Genomic DNA, 15229 nt, shown 5'->3' with positions numbered 1-15229 from the left:
TATTCATGTGTTTGACCATATATAGAAACCATACATAGATAATAGGCACTTTGATGTTATTGAGTAATGTGCAAAGTAAATTCTATAGTCTTTACGGACAAAAGTATTGGGACACACCCAGGGGCGTAGCTAAAGGCTCATGGCCCCCCCCCGCAAACTTCTCATGGCCGACGGTCTGCAGCTTTCAGCTGCATCGCTGGGTCTCCTAAGTGACCCAACAATGCAGCACTAGCAGCCGGGGGCGTCACTAAGGCTGGGTTCACACACCCTATTTACGGACGTAATTCGGGCGTTTTAGCATTGAATTACGTCCGAAAATGCGGCTCAAAAGCGTTGGCAAACATCTGCCCATTCATTTGAATGGGTCTTACGATGTTCTGTGCCGACGGTCATTTTTTTTTACGCGCCGCTGTCAAAAGGCGGCGCGTAAAAAAGACGCCCGCGTCACAGAAGTGCCTGTCACTTCTTCAGACGTAAATGGAGCCATTTTCCATGGACTCCATAGAAAAACAGCTCCAATTACGTCCGTAATGGACGCAGCGAAAGAAACCTGCACATGCCATTACGGCTGAAATTACGGTGCCGTTTTCTCTTGAAAACAGCACCGTAATTTCAGCCGTAACAGACGCTGCCGTGTGAACATACCCTCAGGGCTTAAAATGTCAGGGAAATAGCCCCAATACATATGTGTCCGCCCAAAAAAAAGTGTGTATATGAGACAGCATAGCATATCTATAGCACTACGACCCTATAAACTATGGATAGGATTAGATACAGTGGCTCAGCAGACAGTATCACACATGATAGGATTAGATACAGTGGCTCAGAAGGCAGTATCACACATGATAGGATTAGATACAGTGGCCCAGCAGACAGTATCACACAGGATGGGATTAGATACAGTGGCTCAGCAGACAGTATCACACATGATAGGATTAGATACAGTGGCTCAGCAGACAGTATCACACATGATCGGATTAGATACTCAGCTCAGCAGACAGTATCACACATGATTGGATTAGATACAGGGCCCAGCACGCTGACATTGCGTCTCCAGCGCTGGACCCAGGATAGGTAAGAATAATAATTTTGCTTCTTTATGTGTTACTGATTATTTTTGTGTGTTTGTGTTTTTTTTACAGGTTCGGTTGTTGGACTTCGGATTCGAGGACTTCAATGACGGCGTTTTTTTTATTCTCAATAAAATGGTTAATGAGGGTTGTGTTTTTTTATTTCAATAAAATATTTTTTCTATGTGCTTGTATCTTTTTAAACTTTATTATCACCGCCTTAGTAATGGCCGCTGGCTGATTGACAACCTCCATTACTAAGGCGAGGCTTAATGTTAGCCGGTGCAGAGGCCAACACTAACCCCCATTATTACCCCGGTACCCACCGCCACCAGGAGTACTGGGAAGAGCTGGGTACGAACCAGTACCCGACCATCTGTAGTGACGGTCAGGCACCGGCATGGCCGCAGGCTGGTAGTATTAGGCTGGGGAAGGCCAAAAACAGTGGCCCTTCCCACCCTTGTAATGCTGCCTGCTGCTTCTGTGTTGTATCTGGCTGGTTATGAAAATTGGGGGGGACCCCACATCGTTCTTTCCAATTATTTTGTATTTTTATTTTTTTTAAATGACGTGGGGTCCCCCCCATTTTTCATAACCAGCCAGATACAATAAAGCAGCAGCAGCCTAGCATCACCAGGGTAGGCAGGGCCACTGTTTTTGGCCTTTCCCCTCCTGATAATACCAGCCTGCGGCCACCCCAGTGGCCGACCATCACTACAGATGGTCAGGTACTGGATCGTACCCGGCTCTTCCCAGCACGACTGGTGGTGGTGGGTACCGGGGTAATAAAGGGGGTTAGTGTTAGCCTCTGCATCGGCTAACACTAAGCCCCGCCTTAGCAATGGATGCTGTCAATCAGCCGGCGGCCATTACTAAGGCGGTAGTAATATAGTTTAAAAAAAACCACAAAGACATAGAAAAAATATTTTATTGAAATAAAAAATAAAAAACACACAGCCCTCATTAACCATTTTATTGATAATTTAAAAAAAGCTGTCATCGAAGTAGTCCTGGAATCCGACGTAGTCCAACGACCGAACCTGTAAGAAAACACACAAAAAATGATTAGTAACACGTGTGTTAGGCTTAGATACAGGGCCCATGTGTGATACTGTCTGTGGGACCCTGTATCTAAGCCTACCACAACGTAGGCTTAGATACAGGGTCCAGCAGACAGTAATCTTATACCGTGTGGTAGGCTTATATGCAGGGCCCATCAGACAGGATCACACATGGGCCATGTATCTAAGCCTACCATGTAATTGGCTTAGATACAGGGCCCAGCAGCCAGGATCACGCATGGGCCATGTATCTAAGCCTACCATGTGATTGGCTTAGATACAGGGCCCAGCAGACAGGATCACGCATGGGCCATGTATCTAAGCCTACCATGTGATTGGCTTAGATACAGGGCCCAGCAGACAGGATCACACAATCTGTGATCCTGTCTCATGGGCCCCCTAAGCCTGCTACATTGTAGGCTTAGGGGTTGTACAGTCCCTAAACATTGATGGCCTATCCTCAGGATAGGCCATCAATAGCTGATGTGTCTCTCGGGACCCGCAAATCAGCTGTTTTGAAGGGGCCGCAGCAATCGTACGAGAGCTGCTTCCCCTTCATTTCACTACTCGCCCACACTGTGAATCGCCGACACGGATTCACAGTGTGACCGGAATGAAGTGACAGGAATGAAGGGGAGCAGCTCTCGTACGAGTGCTGTGGCCCCTTCAAAACAGCTGATTGGCGGGTCCCGGGAGTCGGACCCCGCCAGTCAGGACTAACGTTACCTTCCTCTTCGGCCGCGGCGGGAGTTCTGTCGTCTCGACGCTGTGCGCGGCGCATAGCGCTGTGACGTCAGGACCTCCGCTGCGATCCGGAACCAGGAAGGTAAGTAAAGTATGTTACTATAGTAACAGGGGCCCGCGGCCCGAGTTACTATAGTAACTTTTTATTGATGTGGTGCGGGGGGCCATGGGCCCCCTGGCTTCGGGGCCCGGTCGCAATTGCGACCGCTGCGACCCCTATAGCTACGCCAGTGGACAGACCTCTTTACTGGTTGCCGACACAGGACGAGAATACTAATCTTGAGCAGTGGGTACTTGGTCGCATTAGGATGAGTATTCTCGTCCTATATGACAGCCAGTGTCCGCATGCCATGATGAGGGGGGCAAAGGCCGTAATACACACCCGCAGCCCCGCTCTAACGGCGGAGAAAAGAGAAACCTCTTCTCTCCGCCCTTAACCCCTTCAATGCCGCTATCAAAGCTGATCAGGGCCTTCAAAGCAATACTGAGAAGGGGACTCCCCTTTGATCGCGTCACAGGAAATCCCTGTGATGCGATCGATGGCTATACCTGGTATGGGCAGACAGCCCAGGGTCCATTGAAGGACCCCAGGGCTGTCTGACCATATTCCTGTTAGGGCATACTTAGGTATGCCCAAACAACTGCCTGTATACAATCAATACACAGGCTAATGTACTGGTATATAGATATATGCCAGTACATTAAAGTTTAATAATAAAAACCAAAATGAAAAACCCCTCTAATGGCAATAAAAAAAAGTAAAGTTAATAAAAACATGAAGTAATGTTAAATAAAAAATAAATATATATTTTTTTTTTAAATACACAGAAATACACATTTTTCACAAAAAATAAACTTTTCAAAATATAAGTCCCAAAACATTAAATAATATACGCATATTTGATATGGCCACATCCATAACAACCTGTACAATAAATGTATAATGTTATTTATGACGACTGGTGTTTGGTGTATAAAAAAAGAAAACTGCAGTGGAACTGCTTTTTTTCTATATTTTTGACAAAATAAAAATTTATATAAATTAAACGATAATGTAAATGTAGCAAAAAATGGTACATACATAAAGTACAACTCGACCCCCAAAAGTCTCATACAGCTAAGTCGGACAAAAAACGAAAAAGATATAAGCGCCGGAATGCAAAGAGGGAAATATAAAAAAATAGTTCAGTCCTCAAGGCTAAAATTGGCCGTGTCCTTAAAGAGACTCTGTCACAACATTATAAGTGCCCTATCTCCTACATAAGGAGATGGGCGCTGTAATGTAGGTGACAGCAGTGTTTTTTATTTAGAAAAAACGATCTATTTTTACCACTTTATGAGCGATTTTTAGCTTTATGCTAATTACTTTCTTCATGCCCAAGTGGGCGTGTTTTTACTTTAGACCAAGTGGGCATTGTACAGAGGAGTGTATGACGCTGACCAATCAGCGTCATACACTTCTCTCCATTCATTTACACAGCAGATAGCGATATAGCTATATCGCTATGTGCAGCCCCATACACAAAGACTAACGTTACTGCAGTGTCCTGACAATAAATATACATTACCACCAGCCAGGACGTCATGTGTATTCAGAATCCTGACACTTCTGAATCTTTTCTGTGAGATTTCCAGCAAGGCAAACGTAATCTCGTTTTAAATGACAGTTTACAGCGTAATCTCGCGAGATTACGTTTGCCTTGCTGGAAATCTCAGAAAAGATTCAGAAGTGTCAGGATTCTGAAAAGACATCACGTCCTGGCAGGAGGTAATGTATATTCATTGTCAGGACACTGCAGTAATGTTATAATGTGTGTATGATGCTGCACATAGCGATATAGCTATATCGCTATGTGCTGTGTAAATGAATGGAGAGAAGTGTATGATGCTGATTGGTCACTGATTGGTCAGCGTAATACACTTCTCTCCACAACGTCCACTCGGTCAAAAGTAAAAACACGCCCACTTGGGCATTAAGAAACAAATTAGCATAAAGCTAAAATCGCTCCTAACGTGGTAAAAATAGATCGTTTTTCTAAATAAAAAACACTGCTATCTACATTATAGCGCCGATCTCTTTATGTAGGAGATAGGGTACTTATAATGTGGTGACAGAGTCTCTTTAAGGGATTAATCATTGAATTCAGGCATTTCATTCAGTCCCATCACCACAGGTGTATATAATCCATCACCCAGTCGGCCTTTACAAACATTTGTAAAAAAAAAAAAAAGAGTCGTTCTAAAGAGCTCACCGAATTCCAGCGTGGTACTAGAATAGGATGTCACCATTGCAACAAGTCAGTTTGTGAAATTTCTTCCCTCTTGGATATTCCACGATCAACTGTGAGTGGTATTATTGCAAAGTGGAAGCATTTAGGAACCACAGCAACTCATCCATAGTCACAGGGCAAAGAGTATACCATTGATCCCTACCTCCTGACTCTAATCCTTCAAGTTTAGAGCGGGTATACCCGGGATCTGGCTACTAAAGCTGGGAGATGGAGTGCTGGAAGCAGTAGTGAGCTGCAGCGGGGTATACCCGACCTAAACTGGAACAATTAGATGTGGGAGACAGAGATCACAAGTGGTATACTGCGGGGAATGCTCTGAGCCCCTTCGGCTGCATGAAGCGGCAGGATTAGTAAACCCGATGGTTACTCTAATTTCTGACTTGCCCTGCGAGGAGATGGAGCGCAAATAATTTGTTTATCCACTAAACACTTCCTCTTGCCCCTGCACATACCAACAATAAAAGATATGATCTTATTTTGCTATTCAAGCATTAACACACTAAATTTTTTAAAGTTTATTTTTTATTTTTCACATGATTATAAATGTATTATTATTCATTATTATTACTAATGTCCTGGTTGTTTCATCATATATTTTATTTATTTACACACATATATATACTTTTTATTATTCGTTTCATTTTTATGACTATATTGTGGATTTTCTGATTGAAGATCCTCGTTATATTCATATCAAGCTGCGATGTATATATTTATTTGATTATTATATTGCCTAAGATTTGTATTTCGATATTTTTGTATTGTGATGCTTTATTTATTGTTTATGAGAATATTCTATGTAACATGCATTTATCATTGTAATTGATATTATTAAGGTTGAAATTGCATTCATGTGATTAGCTATAAAATGTGTTTCAGATACAATATACACTACGTATTAATGTTCAGCTGTTCTGATCTCCTCCTTCCATGGCATTATGGTGATACGGGCATTCACTTACTGTTTATGTCCGTCTACCTGGTGCTTTGGGACGACAGGATCAGGCAGCGTGTTATTTACATTCTTGGTGAGTATGATACTCCTGGCAAGTTTGCCCTTTCTTAATATGGCCACATAGTTCATGTGTTGCGTGTGTGTCGTTCTGGTCTCCTCCCCCTGGCACCGCTTGATGACGCAGTGCCTCTCTGCTGTTCCAGGGTGATGTGAACATGGCGGCCATACGCGTGCACATAAGATGCACCAATAAGATTCTCTAGGTATGCGATTATGCTAGTACGGCATTAACATTATAGTCTGGGCAACCTTGCCCTTTTCCAACATGGCAATGATTGCTTCAGTGTCATGTGCTTGATGATGCAGTGCCTCTCTGCTGTGCACACATGATGAATTAATAAGGTACTCTGGGCTCATGTGCTTGAGTGTTCATTTACTTCACCTGTATGTGCAGGAATGTCATCCTTTGATTGGAGTATGTGATAGTGTTCCCTCCTATATATACTCAGGACTCCTCACTTACAATTACCCCTTGAAAAAGCTGACGGCAAAGCGTACGTCGGGGTGTTTTGGTGTGGTCTGTGGTTGACTCATTTAGGGGCAGACATGCAAAATATGGGTTGGTATTTGACATGGATCTGATCCTGATTTTATATATTTTTTATATCTTGGATCAGTCTCTGACACTCTCATTTGTATTTTTTGTCCAGTATGTACATATTTAGTATACCGTTAACTGTTGAGGGATTCTTGTACAGTATTGTCAATACCTTGACAATACACTGTTTGATTCCATGGATGTATAATATGATACATTTGTTGCTCCTAGATACCACTACCACATTTTTATGTGTTGTTTTATATTGTATGTGATGGTCTATGTATGTTTTTAAATATTTTCCAAATAAAGATATTTTTTTTATATTGGTTAGTGCTTTACTTGTACTATGGTTATCTACACTTCTAGTATTGTTGTCTATATATGTCTTCTTAGGCGGGATTCACACGACCGGGTCGTTCCCGAGCCCGAGTGTCGGCCGGTAAAATCGGCCATTTTGCCCGGCCGGTTTGCATAAAGTTATGCATCCGTGCCGGGCCGGGCAGATCCGGACAGTGACATCAGCGGCAGCTCCTGAAGGGGAATCCCCATGTGTTCGGGGATTCCGCTTCAGGAGTTTCCCCTGATGTCACTGCCCAGATATGGACAGAGACATCAAGAGCTCTGTCCAGGAGCGGAATCCCCGAAAACACGGGGATTCCGCTCCTTCAAGGAGCTAAAGTGCGGCTAGCACATAGCAGAGCGGGGAGATACCTCCCCGCTCTGCTATAGTGGCGTCGCTACAGTAGTAGCAGCCGCAGCAGCAGCAGCTGCTGCTACTACTACTAGCGGCGCCATCGAAGGTGTCGCCGAGCCAGGGTGCTTTTAACAAGCAGGGGAAGGGAGCCAGCGCAGCGCTCCCTCCACATGCTGTACACCCCGGCCCTGCAACACAGTGTACAGCGATGCCATTCGTCAGAATGGCATCAACTCCTCCTCCTGACATGCACTCTGCGCTGTGAGGAGGAGGAGATAGAGCGCAAGCGCCGGGAAACCCGGCCATCACTCGGAACACATTCCGGTGATGGCCGTGTAATACCCGGCCCCATAGACTTCTATGGGAGCCGGGCGGCCGGGTGTCCGGGCAAAGATAGAGCATGTCCTATTTTTTGACGGCCGGATTTTCCGGCCGTCAAAAAATCGGTCGTGTGAATAGCCCCATTAGGGGTCTATTATTCCTAATGCAGCCGGGTGCCGGCCGATTTATGAACGGCCGGCACCCGGCCGGGAAACCCTGCCGTGTGAATGAGGCCTTAGGTATTCTACACTAAATTTTGCGGTAATGCAAAGTGACGTAGAGAAAGCAGAGGTCGATGGGAACGTAATGTGGGGATACCTGGCGGCGACCTGACTTACATAAGAGTTTTTTTCACAGATTTACATTTTTATTACCTATCATTTACAAAAATACTTTAATTTTCATTTACCATTAGAAACAACATTAATCTTTATTAGTGATGTCCTCTTTAATAGTCGATTATTCCTAGACTAAGTTTTGGACCCCTTTTTAAGTATTGCCGTCACATTTACTACATGCATGTGTTGCAAACCAGACCCGGTCTTAAAACCCAACTTATCCAAAATGACGTGCGCGTAAGTAATAGAATGACTTTAGGTAAACTGATGTACACGTACTTTATGGTAATCGGACGGGGAAAAGAAGTGACTGACAGCCAGTATCCGGCCAATGACGCCGGCCACTTAACCGCTCAGATGCCGCAGTCTTTAGCAGCCGCGGCATCTATAGTGTTTGACAGACGAAGGGGGCTCCCTCTGTCAGTTCATTGGAGCCCCGTGATGCAAATAAATTGCCTATCATTTTATTACTCAAAAGACAATAATGCTTTGGTATACCATATGGTACACCATAGCAATAAATAAGCGATCAGCAGATCGAACAGGAAGAGATAGCTACATTTGAGTGTTGATTGGCTGCTCAAATGTAAGTTCCAGTTTAGTTAAGGTCAGTTCAACACAAAGAAGGAGATGGGTATTATAAGGGCACTGGCACATATGAATGTGCACTGCTTTAACAGTGACTAATCTGTGAACCAGTTTATTACATTATGGTCACTACTATTTGGCTTGCAGAGTTTTATGGGTATTGGGGACCATGGTATGAGTAATTGTGTGTGGTAATTACAGTGCTGGTACTACTATTTTGTCTCCGCTACTATATGGACACTGCAGTGTGGAAGACCCATAAGTTGTGCTGTATAGGTACCATGTGCCAATAGTGTGGTAAAAGTCTGATGTGAGCATTAGTTTGGAACAATTCAGAAGCACCACTAGCATAAACTAAAGCGGGCCATACACTAGAGATTTTGGACGGCCAAATAGGTTGATTTAGACCATTTTCTGTCAACTGTTGGTGCCTTTTCGGGACACAATCAAGTGGTGATAGATGCGGACTGAAAGCAGAAATAAATGGAAGAGATTGATTACTTACCGGTAATCCGTTTTTATGAACCTATGACAGAACCCCCGGAGAGACATCCCATTGGCTGAACAGGAAGCCCGATGATATACATAAAAGAACACACCTCTACACACACACACACCCAGTCTTTAGGAAGATCTCAGGATGAGGAATATATATATATATATATATATATATTGTGACAACTTGGGGGACAACTTAGCTCACAGGATCGCCATCTCCAGGGTGAGATGGTTGGCACACATAGAAAGTTCACTCGTTGACTAAGGGTTTAAACCAGCCGCAGTGAGCTTTATTGTCTTCAACACAACAAGCAGTGTTGCAAAAAAACCATACAAAGTAAACGCTAGGCCATCCAGCCTCTAAGAGACCCTGAGCCTTGTGCCCAGTACCTACAAAACTTTTACAGCTTTACCTTACACGGTGGTGACTGTCACAGGCTAGCATGTCTGCCTTCCCCAGACTGAGAGCACTGTGTGAACAGTACACACCTGAATTAAAGAGCCGTCTTAGGTGAAGCCTAACTGGGCTCATCAGACAGCCCAAGACATGGACTGGCTGTATGGAGTGGAAGCCCGCCCTTCTCCTTCACACTCCAGCAAACCAGGCCCTATTCCGGGTTTTATACCCAAGCAAGAGCAGAGAAAGCCCTCTCTGCTGTACATGTTCCCTGGTTGCATAAAACCAGACCGTTTCTGCACTGTCCAGTAGCTGCACTGTTACATATCCCCCCCCCCCCCCCCTTTGATAAAGGCTGTAGGACTTGTCACATTACAATCTTCCTCCAGGGTCAAAGCTCCTACGTTGGGACATAATTAGACTTAGGGTCACCCCTACAGTAATAGACATTTGATAATCACCCCTTGGTTCAGACACTGGCTCATAGTGTTCAGTAACTCATCTCATGAGTTGTGGTATACACCGTACCCTTTAGCAAACCACTTTCAGACGCTATACTCCCCTCCATCTTGGAGTTTTGTGTCTCAGTATTTAAATGCTCAGACTGTCTGCCCAGAGACACTTTTTCACCGTACTAACCAGACATCTCCGGGTTACTTCTATCAGACCCGGTAGTGGTCGTCTCTGCAGCAGTGTTAGAGCCCGCATCCTGCTTTTTTATATAGCACCGCTTGTTGCCCTTAGCAAGCTGTCTGGTGTCACATGCAGCTTCCATGGCTAAAGCACACGCAGTATCAGTATCTATTGAACAAGCCTGGAAGACCACCTCTATGGCTCGCCTCACCTTCTGGGAAAGGGTGGGCGCTACATGGGTCTCAACATCTAAATGAGAAAGACTTGCAGGGGGCAGAACTTCTAAGGGTGAAGCAGTAGCCCTTCTCACACTATACGTGGCAGTAGTGTCCTCATTGGTCCCATTGACAGCCCCAACCTCTTGGGAAAGGTTTTCATGTACATCTGGTTCACTACTGGGCGGTTGATTAGTGACCGAGGCCACAGCCACCAGCGCACGCACCTCACTGACTCCACCGTCCAAGAACTCATGTGCGTCACTTAGGGCTACATTCACACTGGTGGGGTCGCTCAGATAAAAAGGTGGATCACTGCTGCTGGATTCAGCTGACTCCAACAACATTCTCAGACCCGTAGAGTTTATCACCACTCCACTCACACAGAGCAGCAGTAAGGCCATTGTCAACCATCGCAGTAGCATACAGCCGGTTGCCATAAGGAACAATGCACACATCACATGCAACAGTCTTGTTATTGTGAACCATGACCTATAAGGGCACACTTGAGCTAATCGCCTGTTCTGCCTTGGCTGCGGTTTCTTCACCCACCCGTTCAAACACTGCATTCCCCTGCTCAGGCTTTGTGACATACTCATGGGTTAAAGACATGTTAGGCACAATTTTCGACATTTAACTAGTGTCATCACATAAACGCTGTGCATCAAATAAATTATGTGCGTCATTTTTAGCAGGCATTTCATGAATCAGATTTTTATCATTTGACATCATTACTACTGGTGCATTTTGCCTTTTTGGCAGTGGAGCAGCACACCCTGCAGAGGACTTTTCCCTGTAATAGCTACAATGCTTATCAAAGATATTTTCTTTCTCCCACAACTGCCAAAAATGAGGAAAGTCCCTTCCCAGCACAAACTCCTCACCAAGTTCCTCACATTTTATAAGTCTGTGCTGCACAGTCCCAAACTTAGTTTCAAAGTCAATCAGAATGGTCTCACCCAACTCAGGATCCTTCTTCACGAACAGCAAAATGTCCGGATGAACCCTCGAGACCTCTTGGCGAAGATCCAGACTGACCAGTAGTGGAATCCCACCAACCAACACTTCACATGTTTTCTCATGCGATTTCTCTGGCCTCCTGACCAGAGAAGAATCAGGTGCACATCCATCTGCTTGATGGCATCTCCAACAGCGCTCCTTTTGCTGAACCACAGCAGCAACATGCTGTCAAGTTTGGTTGCTCCTAGCAACCACATCTGGGCGATACAGCACTCTTAGCTTTTTAACAGCTGCCCAACATTGCTTGGGAACACCTTTTCGATTCACATAGTAATCCGCTCGCAAACATCTCCAACATGAGTCCGGGTTGTTGCCCTTAGCAACGGTATTCAGTTTGTATCACAGGTATGCCTGCTCTGTGCTCTTCTCTGCAAACTGTCTGTAACACCTGAGGAGTACCCGGCATCAATGCAGCTGGCGTTGAAAAGCATACACTTGGTCTGGAAGGCTGTGTTTCCATGGATAGAACTGGTGCCCTTAAAGCCTCTCGATCTGCTGCAACCTGTGCCAGGAAACTTTGGTTATCCTCCCTCTGTTTGGCATTTGTTTCCTTCAGCTCTGCATTTATCTGCACCATTTGTTTGAGGAGCTCATCCACTGCAAACTCCATGAGCACAGAAAACAGTCTCTTTAATTGGGCTTCTGTCCTTTTAAATTTTACTGCACACTTGTGCCATTTTATTGCCTGCGTTCTCCACCATATGTGACAACTTGGGGGACAAATTAGCTCACAGGATCGCCATCCCCATAGTGAGATGGTTGGCACACATAGAAAGTTCACTCCAACACGTTGAACAAGGGTTTAAACCAGCCGCAGCTAGCTTTATTGTCTTCAACACAGCAAGCAGTGTTACAACAAAACCGTACAAAGTAAACCCTAGGCCGTCCAGCCTCTAACTAAACATTAAGTGTCCCTCACTAAGAGACCCTGAGCCTTGTGCCCAGTACCTCAAAACATAGGCAGCTTTACCATACACGGTGGTGACTCTCACAGGCTAGCATGCCTGTCTTCCCCCAGACTGAGAACCCTGTGTGAACAGCACACACCCGATTTAAAGAGCCGTCTCAGGTGAAGCCTAACTAGGCTCATCAGTCAGCCTAAGACATGGACTGTCTGTATGGAGTGGAAGCCGCCCTTCTCCTTCACACTCCAGAAAACCAGGCCCTATTCCGGGTTTTACACCCAAGCAACAGCAGAGAAAACCCTCTCTGCTGTACATGTTCACTTGTTGCTTAAAACCTGACAGTCTCTGCACTGTCCAGTAGCTGCACTGCTACTATATATATATATATATATATATACAGTGAAGGAAATAAGTATTTGATCCCTTGCTGATTTTGTAAGTTTGCCCACTGTCAAAGACATGAACAGTCTAGAATTTTTAAGTTGGGTTAATTTTACCAGTGAGAGATAGATTATATTTAAAAAAAACAGCAAATCACATTGTCAAAATTATATATATTTATTTGTATTGTGCACAGAGAAATAAGCATTTGATCCCCTACCAACCATTAAGAGTTCAGCCTCCTCCAGACCAGTTACACGCTCCAAATCAACTTGGTGCCTGCATTAAAGACAGCTGTCTTAAATGGTCACCTGTATAAAAGACTCCTGTCCACAGACTCAATTAATCAGTCTGACTCTAACCTCTACAACATGGGCAAGACCAAAGAGCTTTCTAAGGATGTCAGGGACAAGATCATAGACCTGCACAAGGCTGGAATGGGCTACAAAACCATAAGTAAGACGCTGGGTGAGAAGGAGACAACTGTTGGTGCAATAGTAAGAAAATGGAAGACATACAAAATGACTGTCAATCGACATCGATCTGGGGCTCCATGCAAAATCTCACCTCGTGGGGTATCCTTGATCCTGAGGAAGGTGAGAGCTCAGCCGAAAACTTCACGGGGGGAACTTTTTAATGATCTCAAGGCAGCTGGGACCACAGTCACCAAGAAAACCATTGGTAACACATTACGCCGTAATGGATTAAAATCCTGCAGTGCCCGCAAGGTCCCCCTGCTCAAGAAGGCACATGTACAGGCCCGTCTGAAGTTTGCAAATGAACATCTGGATGATTCTGAGAGTGATTGGCAGAAGGTGCTGTGGTCAGATGAGACTAAAATTTAGCTCTTTGGCATTAACTCAACTCGCCATGTTTGGAGGAAGATAAATGCTGCCTATGAAAGAACACTGTCCGCACTGTCAAGCATGGAGGTGGAAACATTATGTTTTGGGGGTGTTTCTCTGCTAAGGGCACAGGACTACTTCACCGCATCAATGGGAGAATGGATGGAGCCATGTACCGTCAAATCCTGAGTGACAACCTCCTTCCCTCCACCAGGACATTAAAAATGGCTCGTGGCTGGGGCTTCCAGCACGACAATGACCCGAAACATACAGCCAATGCAACAAAGGAGTGGCTCAAAAAGAAGCACATTAAGGTCATGGAGTGGCCTAGCCAGTCTCCAGACTTTAATCCCATCGAAAACTTATGGAGGGAGCTGAAGATCCGAGTTGCCAAGCGACAGCCTCGAAATCTTAATGATTTACAGATGATCTGCAAAGAGGAGTGGGCCAAAATTCCATCTAACATGTGTGCAAACCTCATCATCAACTACAAAAAACGTCTGACTGCTGTGCTTGCCAACAAGGGTTTTGCCACCAAGTATTAAGTCTTGTTTGCCAAAGGGATCAAATACTTATTTCTCTGTGCACAATGCAAATAAATGTATATAATTTTGACAATGTGATTTTCTGTTTTTTTTTTTATATAATCTATCTCTCACTGGTAAAATTAACCTAGGCTAAAAATTCTAGACTGTTCATGTCTTTGACAGTGGGCAAACTTACAAAATCAGCAAGGGATCAAATACTTATTTCCTTCACTGTATATACACATACATTATGATACTAATTTTAAAAAATGGTTCTCCGTAAAAAATTTACTTTATGTATTTAGATTATAGTTTTTACTGGTCTTTTGCTGCTTCTCACTTTTAAATTCATTAATTTCTACAGGTTTATTTACCTTCCATGATACGGATCCAGGGCATTCTTGAATTTATATTTATATATTATACATACCCGTATTTGGGCTTTTTATTTCATTCTTCTATCCAATGAGGGTTCAATTAGATTGTGCTTGTTCGCAATCTATATATACGTAGTTTGTAAACACTAATTATGTAGCTCTCGTTGCTTGTAACGTGGCAACGATTAGTTGATGCCGCTTTCGGCTCTCGTCTGCTCTGCGCATGCATGTTGAGGGTTGGTGACGCTTGCGTACCAGCATCAGGTATCCTAGTGACTGATTACACTTGTTACTTCCGGTTTTCGTCAGCCGGCTCAGCACACACTTGAGGGACATGGACGCCGTGAACAGTAAGCATTATTTAAATATTTAAATATATGAATTACTTATCATGGTCTCGATTGGTTAGTGGTCCTACATGGGTAATTTGCAACACAGCTTTTTGAATATTTGATCATCATATAAATTATGTCTGTATTATGTCTTTTTTTCACATTTATTATCATTTTAATTGTTGAATATGTCACTTTACACTTTTGTATCAATGTTGGAATATTTTGATACCCTAAACATGACTTTGCACTTAGCTACTTGCTTTATATTTTTTTTAATTATTTAAATTACTCTGAGATTGATTGCTGTTTTTTGCACATGCTTCATAAACCTTGGATTGTGTATGTATCACCATGCTTGAAAAAAGTCGTAATGTTGGACTAAAACGTCGCACTTTTTCTATGTTGGTTTGAATCAAACCACAGTTTTTCATCC

This window comes from Rhinoderma darwinii, chromosome 1 (genome assembly GCF_050947455.1).
Source record: "Rhinoderma darwinii isolate aRhiDar2 chromosome 1, aRhiDar2.hap1, whole genome shotgun sequence".
NCBI classification, from domain to species: Eukaryota; Metazoa; Chordata; class Amphibia; order Anura; family Rhinodermatidae; genus Rhinoderma; species Rhinoderma darwinii.
Note: the sequence above shows the minus strand (reverse complement) of the source record.